The following is an 8,961-nucleotide window of genomic DNA, read 5'->3' as shown; positions in this document are numbered from 1 at the left end:
TACAAAATGTTTTCTTTAATTAGCCAGGCATGGTAGCATGTGCCTATAGTCCTAGCTACTCAAAAGACTGAGAAAGGATCGCTTCAGCCCAGGAATTCGAGGCTGCAGTGAGCTATGGTCACACCACTGTACTCCAGTCTGGATGAAAGAGTGGGATGCTGTCTCTTAAAAAAAAAAAAAAAGTGCTCATTATTATTTATCAGGGAAATGCAAATTAAAACCATTATGAGATACCAAAGTGTCTAAAATAAAGGATGATAATACCAAGTGCCAATGAAGGTGTGAAACTAGAACTCTCATATTGCCAATGGAAGGGAGTACTGACGACGTTTACCAGTTACATGTATGCTGTTTTAGTCCATGTGTGTTGCAATAAAGGAATACCCGAGGCTGGGTATTGTTTTTTAATTTATAAAGAAAAGAGGTTTATTGGGCTTATGGTCCTGCAGGTTGTACAAGAAGCATGGTGCCATTGTCTGCTCTGGTGAGGGCCTCAGGCTACTTCCACTCATAGTGCAAGGCAAAGAGGAGCTAGCATAGGCAAAGATCACATGGCAAGACAGGAAGCAAGAGAGAGGAGAGGGAGATGCCAGCAATCAGCTCTAAGGAACACTTGTGGGAATTAGTAGAATGAGAACTCATTCATTACAGCAAAGACAGCACCAAGTCATTTAAGAGGGATCCACCCCCATGACCCAAACACCTTCCATCAGACTCCACCTTCAATAATGGAGATTGAACTTCAGCATGAGATTTGGAGAAGTCAGATATTCAAACCATGGCATATAGCTACTCTATGACCCCAGCAATTCCATTCCTAGGTATATACTGGAGAGAAAGTAGTGTATATCCACCCAAAGACAGGAACAAGACAGTCCACAGCATCTATTCGTAATTGCCAACACTGAAAACAACCTAAATGTTCATCATCAGAAGAATGGATTTTTCTCTTAGAAGAATGGATATTTTAAAATTCACAGTAGGCCAGGCTCGGTGGTTCAGCCTGTAATCCCAGCACTTTGGGAGGCCAAGGTGAGTGGATTGCCAGAGCTCACGTGTTGGAGATCAGCCCAGGAAACTGGGCGAGACATCATCTCTACAATCAATCAAAAATTAGCAGGGCGTGGTAGTGCATACCTGTAGTTCTGGCTACTTGGAAGGCTAGGGCAGAAGGATCGCCGGAACCCAGCCAGGTCGATGCTCAACGCTAGAGTGGCTGTGAGTGTGCCACTGCACTCCAGCCTGGGAGACAGAGTGAGACTTCAACTCAAAAATAAATAAATAAATAAAATTCACAGTAAATATGTATATACATATTGCTATTTACAGCAATATGGATGAATCTCTCAGTGTTGACCAAAAGAAGCCAGACTCAAAAGAAAAAAATACTGTATAACTCCACTTATATGAAGATCATGAATTGGAAAAACTAATCTATGGTGATTTTGGTCAGGATAGTGGTTACCTATTCTAGCAAGGGATATTACTTGAGGGGGTACAGGAGAGGCTTCCAAGATGCTAGAAATGTTCTGTACACTGATCTGAGTGCTGTTTGCACATGCTTATAAACACCTGTAAAAATTTCTTCACAGGCTGGGCTCGGTGGCTCAACCTGTAATCCCGCGCCTTTGAGAGGCCCAGGTGAGTGGATTGCCTGACCCGCGGGTTCGAGACCCGCCTGGGCAGCGAGACCTCATCTCTACAATAAATCAAAAAATCAGCCGGGCGTGGTAGTGCATGCCTGTAATTCCGGCTATTCGGAAGGCTGAGGCGGAAGGATCGCCGGAGCCCAGCAGGCTAGGCTGCGGTGGCCGGGAGCAGCCACTGCACTCCAGTCTGGGCAACCGAGTGAGATTCCAACTCAAAAAAAAAAAAAAAAATTTCTTCACTTAAAATTTTCTTATAAATACATGTAGAGTTTTATCTCAATATAAAAGTAAATATGTTGGCTGGGCACAGTGGCTCATGCCTATAATCCCAGCACTTTGGGAGGCTGAGGTGAGAGGACTGCCTGAGCCCACAGATTCGAGACCAGCCTGGGCAACTCGGCGAAACCTCATCTCTACAATAAACTTTTTAAAAATTGAACTGAACGTGGTGGCATGCATCTGTAGTTCCAGCTACTTGGAAGGCTGAAGCGGAAGGATCGCCTGAGCCCAGCAGGTTGAGGCTGTGGTGGCCGCAAGTATGCCCCTGCACTCCAGCCTGGGCAACAGAGTGAGACTCTGACTCCAAAAAAAAAAAAGTAAATATGTAAAAAAGGAACCAGCAAAGGCTCTATTAAAAATGTTTAACTGTCAGGCGTGGTGGCTCACGCCTATAATCCCAGCATTTTGGGAGGCCGAGGTGAGAGGATTGCCTGAGCCTATGGGTTCGAGACCAGCCTGAGTAACTTGGCGAGACCTCGTCTCTACAAGAAATAAAAAAATTAGCTAGGTGTGGTGGCACATGCCTGTGGTTCCAGCTACTCAGAAGGCTGACGCAGAAGGATAACCTGAGCCCAGCAGGTCAAGGTTACAGTGGCCGTGAGTGTGCCACTGCACTCCAACCTGGGCAACAGTGAGACTCCTAATCACAGAAAAAAAAGTACTGTTTAATTTGAGAACTACAAAGCACTGATGAAAGAAATTGTAGACAACACAGACAAATGGAAAAACATCCATGCTCATGGGTTGGAAGTATCGATATTGTTAAAATGTCCATATTACCAAAGCAATCAGCAGATTCAATGCCATTTCTATCAAATCACCAACATAGTTTTGCACAAAATTAGAAAAAAAATACTAAAGTTCATATGGAACAACAACAAGAAAAAGTCAGATTAGCCAAAGCAATCCTGAACAAATAAAGAACAAATAAAGAGGTATCGCATATCCTAACTTCAAATTATAGTACAAGGCTATAGTAACTAAAACAGTATGTTGCTGGCACAAAAATAAACACAAGCCAGGCTTGGTGGCTCAGCCTGTAATCCCGCGCCTTTGGGAGGCTGAGGTGAGTGGATTGCCTGAGCCCGCGGGTTCGAGACCCGCCTGGGCAACTTGGCGAGACCTCATCTCTACAATAAATCAAAAATTAGCCGGGTATGGTAGCGCGCCTGTAGTTCCAGCTACTTGGAAGGTTGAGTGAAAGGATCACCAGAGCCCAGCAGATCGAGGCTGCGGTGGCCAGGAACATGCCACTGCACTCCTGTCTGGGTGACAGAGTGAGACTCCAACTCAAAAAAGCCCAAACAAACAAACAATAAGTAAATAAACACATAGATCAGAATACAGAATAGAGAAACCAGAAATAAAGCCAATACCTAGAACCAACTGATTTTCAACAAAGTCAAACATCCTATTCTGTAAGTGATAATATGGAAATTGGCTAGCCATATTGCAGAAAAATGAAACTGGACCCCAAACTATATACTATATAAAAGGGATACACTTTCAATAATGGATATAATAACTAGACAGAAGATCAACAAGAAAAGACTTCGGACCAGGCTTGGTGGCTCAGCCTGTAACCCCAGTACTTTGGGAGGCTGAGGTAAGTGGGCTGCCTGAGCCCGCGGGTTTGAGACCAGCCCAGACAACGTGGTGAGACCTTGTCTCTACAATAAATAAAAAACTAGCCAGGCGTGGTAATGCGCACCTGTTGTTCCAGCTACACAGCACACAACTATTAATAAATTCAGTCAAAGAAGAAATCACAGGGAAATTAGAAGTTACTTTCAGATGAATGAAAACAAAGCATATCAAAATTTATGAGCCAGGTACAACGACGCATCTGGCAGCAAGACCCCACCTCTTAAAAAAATTAGAAAAAGCCAGGCTCGGGTAGCTCAGCCTGTAATCCCACGCCTTTGGGAGGCTGAGGTGAGTGGATTGCCTGAGCCTGCGGATTCGAGACCTGCCTGGGCAACTTGGCGAGACCTCAACTCTACAATAAATAAAAAATGAGCCGGGCGTGGTAGCGCACGCCTGTAGTTCCAGCTACTGGGAAGGCTGAGGCGGAAGGATCGCCGGAGCCCAGCAGGTAGAGGCTGCGATGCCGGGAGTGGCCACTGCACTTCAGTCTGGGCAACAGAGTGAGACTCCAACTCAAAAAAAATAAAAAAATAATAAAAAAAAAAGAAAGGCTGAGGCAGAAGGATCGCCTGAGCCCACCAGGTTGAGGCTGCAGTGGCCATGAGCGTGCCACTGCACTCTAGTTTGGGCAACAGAGTGAGACTCCAACTCAAAAAAAAAAAAGAAAGAAAGAACAAAGAGGACTCACCCTGTCCAATTTCAAAACCTACTACAAAGTTACAGTAATCAAGACAATGTAGCACCGGGGGGAAAAAATAGACATAAAACTGGGTGTGGTGGCTCATGCCTATAATCTCAGCACTTTGGAAAGCTGAGGCAGGAGGATTGCTTGAGGCCAGGAGTTCAGGACTCACCTACGCAACATAGGTGAGACCCTATTGCCACAAAAAAAAGAGTCTCTAAAAAAATTAGCCGGGGCGGGGCATAGCATCTCACCCCTGTAATCTCAGCACTTTGGGAAACCAAGGTGGAAGGACTGCTTGAGCACAGTAGTTTGAGTCCAGCCTAGGCAACATAGCAAGACCTCATATCTTAAAAATAAATTAACTAATTAAAAATTAGGGGTGTGTTGGCACCTGTAGTTCCAGCTGAGTCCCAGTTGAGGCTGAGGAAGGATCACCTGAGTCCAAGGGGTGGAGCCTGCGTGAGCCATAATTGTGCCACTGCACTCCAGTCTGGGTGACAGAGTAAGACTCTGCCCCCCTCCCCAAAAAATGGATCTTAATGTCAGAACTAAAACTATAAAACTTTGAGAAGAAAACATTGGTGTCAATTTCATGGCTTTATATTAGTCAATAGTTTCTTAGATATAATAGCCAAAACTAAGCAGCAGGAAAAATAAATAAATAAATGAAACTTCACTAAAAATAAAAACGGTGTCAAAGGATACCACGAAAGTTAAAAGACAACCCACAGAATGGAAGAAGATATTTGCAAATCACATATCTGATAAGGAACTTGTGTCCAGAATATATAAAGAATGCTTTCAACTCAATAATCAAAAGCAATCCAATTGCCAAATGGGAAAGGAACTTGAACAGACATGTCCTAGGAGGAAGGAGCAATGTTTGGCTTAGCCAAGTGGCCAAGACTAAAAGCAGCAGGATTAACACGGGCTGGCAGGACCCGAGGCTGGCTCAGAGCAAGGCTGCCAGGTTGAGGATTCTGGGAGCCAGTGTCGTCCAAGGCTGACATCTGCGAAAAACTACATCTCCCAGCGTTTTCCGCGTCAGCCCAGGGTGATCATGTGATCGGTACTCACGTGTCTCCGCAGCCGGCTCGGGAATGAAGCATCGAAGGTAGGTAAGTGGTAGGAGGTCGAGGCTGCGGAGGGCGGAAACGTTGGGTCCCTGGGGTCCCTGGAGACTCCCCCCCGCCCCCAGCCGTGGCAGAGCTCGGGCCCTTTCCCCGCAGGACTAGGGATCACGGTGTCCTCACCCCGAGCCCGCCCTCTGTTGTGCTGGCTCCTCCGCGTCTTAGCATAGCCCGTCTCCACCTAGTCCTAGGCCGGAATCGAGTCCCGGAGCCCTCCCCGGTTTACCCCCACGGTAGCCCACCCACCTTGCCTGAGGCCTGGGACTCGTTTTTCCTGTTCCCCGTCCCGTGTATGCCCTGACTCGCCTCCCAGTGCAGCCCACCTCTTGTATTTCAGGGCTCCAGCCCCTGCTAGCCTGGGATCCCACTGAGGTTGGGATCAAGAGGCCTACGCCTCCAGCCTGAGCATGTGGGCATCAGGCTCCTGGTTCTGGCTCTGCCAACTACCCAGTGTGACTTTAGGCTAACCTTCTTCCCTCCTGGGCTTGTTTCCCTGTCTGATCTCTCACTCCATGCTATGAGGGAGCGTCAGAGCCACTTAGTTCCCCCAACTTTGCTGAAGTCGGCATGGAAACAGCCCAAACAACACTTCTCTCTGCTGACAGCAGATTTTAGGTAAAGTCATTTTTCTTTCTTCTTCTTCTTTTTTTTTTTTTTAAAGAGACGAGATCTTGCCATGTTGCCCAGGCTATTCTCGACCCTGGGCTCAGGCAGTCTTCTCGCCTCTGCCTCCCAAAGTGCTGGGATTACAGGCATGAGCCACCACACCCCGCTGGTAAAGTCTTGAGAAAGAATAAATTGGGGCCACAGAGGGAAGTGAAGAGAACCAGATCCCAGACCTTTGGGGGAAGGAGCAAACCTCTTCCACCATAGCCAAGCAGGTAAGCTGGGAATGATGAGGCTGAGTGATTTGCAAGTGAGGAGTGGGGTGCTGAGAGGTCTTGGACCAATGCAGATAGTCTGCAAGAAGTGGGACCACTCGGCCTCTGAGCTCCATAGAGACCCCAGCCTCCACTCTCCTGTGGGTGGTGGAGAGGGTGGCCAGGTAGTATAGGACTGAGACAGAGGTGCTAAAGAGAAACATACTACTTGGAGAGTCAGGAAGCCATACCTAGCCTAGTGCTTGGACGAGTCATCCTGTAAATCTCTGTGTCTGTAATGTGAGCTGGGTGGAGGAGGAGGTCTCACAACTCTGGCAGTACCCATTTTGCTGGGTTCTCTCTTGAACCAGAAGCCAGAAGCCCAGGAGTCCCAAAATTCTGCCTTCACTGCTCACTGCTTTGATTTTGCTGAGTGGCTGACTGGCTGACAGGATGCCAGAGAGGAAGAAACCCTGTGGCATCTGACAGATCTCTCTGGATTTGGAGCCAGCAGAGGAATATTTCCTCTGGAGCTGTGTCCCTGGTCTCCGTGCTTGATGACAGATGTCTGAGAGCACCCAAACTGTCCCCTTTCCCTCTCATGGGTTATGGCCCCCACCTTTGTCCATCTTCAGGAGAAGCAATGGGAAGCAGCCCAAGAGGACCCCATTAGCCACTCTAAGGGCATCAGAGGCAATGGCTCTGTGATGGACAGTGAAGGCAGTCATGGCTGAATCCGGTCAGTTCCTTTCTCTTCCCTTTGGGCTGTAAAGAGTAAACCAGGGAGGGACAATAAAATAATTTTGTATAATACCCTGAGATCAGGATTGAGGAACACGGAGGTTCTGGGGGAGGGATGGGTGGGAACCAGCCAATAGCAGCCTCTGGGGAAGGCTGCCATGTCTCCTCGCTGTCCCTCCAGCTCCTCCAGCCCCTGCCCTTGTAATCTGACCTTGATGTTACTCTTCCTCCCATTAGTTACCCTGAAGATGCAGATAGTATCCTGGGAATTATATCCATGGAAATAATATTACAGTAGTTTCTATGCAGAAATCCTGTTTTCCCTTCTCCTGCGGGTCTCATCAGAGGCATCGCTTCCATACTTGGGGCCGTCTTCGTTGTCATCAGCACCTACCTTGGAGTCTCTGCCTCCCCACACTATAGCACCTAATGTAGTGTCTGCACAGAGGCACACCTGGGTCTGAATCCTAGCTATGTGATCTTGGGAAAGTTGTTCCACCTTTCTGTTCCCCAGTATCCCCATCTCAGGATAGCACTAGTACCTGCCTTTGTTTCATCTATGTTGAGATCCATCCCCAGGGAGATTGGAGTCCTAGGATAACAGGCCCAAACAGCTGCCTAGGGCATGTGGTCATGAGGTAGAACCCACAGAGCCTCTTAAGATTCCAGGAAGAGCTGGGCTTGGTGGCTCAGTCTGTAATCCCGCGCCTTTGGGAGGCTGAGGTGAGTGGATTGCCTGAGCCCGCAGGGTCGAGACCCGCCTGGGCAACTTGGTGAGACCTCATCTCTACAATAAATCAAAAATCAGCCGGGCGTGGTAGCGCGCACCTGTAGTTCCAGTACTTGGGAGGCTGAGGCGGAAGGATAGCCAGAGCACAGCAGGTCAAGGCTGCAGTGGCCAGCAGCGGCCACTGCACTCCAGTCTGGGCGACAGAGTGAGACTCCAACTCAAAAAAAAAAAAAAAAAAAGATTCCAAGAAGAAGAAACATCTTCCCAGTTTTCAAGAAAGAGGCAAAGCCAAAGAAAAACCTGCAACTTACCTATATTTACCCAGATAACGAAGATAATTAGTTAGATGGTAAGTCTGTTATCTGAGTTCAGCCATGCCCAAGGCACCATTTTGGGCCCCAGAGTGGGGCAAATACAAACAGATGGATGCCCTAGGGTCAGACAGACCTGGGTTTGAATCCCAGCTCCTCCAAAGACCGCTGTGTGACCTTCTGGAATTCACTTTCCTCTTTGGCAAAATGGTGGCTGTCATGTCTACTGTTTAGGACTACATTCAGGATTGAATGAACTGAAGCATTCCATAGCTGCAGCAATAGTGGTTGATAGTGACAATAAATACTGCATGTTTGGCCTCAGATCCTTGTCATCCAGCCCAGTAGAGCAAGCCTTGTGCCTGTGAAAATGCAAGCGCATGAGAGAGGAAACTAGTCTGTGCAGTGCTGGGTACCCACATGGCTCCCAGAGGAGCTCAGGGAGTATCTGAGGAAAGGGGGAAGAAATGGGACTAGGAAGCATGGCCAGCAAAAGGGCTGGAAGCAGTCCAAGCACGGGACTAATCATTTTTTTTTCCTGAAGATGCAGATGTGACAGGCATAGAGGCCTCTTGTCACGTGGGAGAAGAGTGAGAGTTGGCCTGAATCCTGAAGGGCCTTGAACCACATGAATTTAGACTCTGGGCTGGAGGGAAACATGCTGGGCTGTGATATGTTGGATCATAGGTCTTGGCATGGGCTCCTTTTGGGACCCTGTGGTATGGAAATAGTCTGGGAAGCCAGACAGATCTGGATCCAAATCCTGCCCTGCAACTTGCTATGTGACCCCAGGTCAGTGATTTGATCTCTCTGAACCTTTTGACCACAAGACTGTCATAAAATTGAATGAGATAAGATACACCCATGACACACCTGCCCAGTGCAAGGCTGATGTGTTAGTACCTCCCATCTTTTTTTTTTTTTTTTTT

The 8,961-nt window shown here is 47.6% G+C and overlaps 1 protein-coding gene across 1 annotated transcript in view; it reads left to right on the top strand.

The window, feature by feature from the left end:
* The first annotated feature begins 5,347 nt into the window (after positions 1 to 5,347).
* SLC38A7 (solute carrier family 38 member 7) overlaps positions 5,348 to 8,961 on the top strand; it is an 18,629-nt gene continuing 15,015 nt past the window's right edge. The window contains exon 1 of the mRNA XM_008069214.2: positions 5,348 to 5,378. The gene's annotated coding sequence lies outside the window, so the exon portion shown is untranslated. The remainder of the gene's footprint in view (positions 5,379 to 8,961) is intronic.

Source organism: Carlito syrichta, unplaced genomic scaffold (assembly GCF_000164805.1).
Source record: "Carlito syrichta isolate Samal-C Ts95f unplaced genomic scaffold, Tarsius_syrichta-2.0.1 Scaffold311864, whole genome shotgun sequence".
Lineage (NCBI taxonomy): Eukaryota > Metazoa > Chordata > Mammalia > Primates > Tarsiidae > Carlito > Carlito syrichta.
This window is presented reverse-complemented; position numbering and strand designations above follow the sequence as displayed.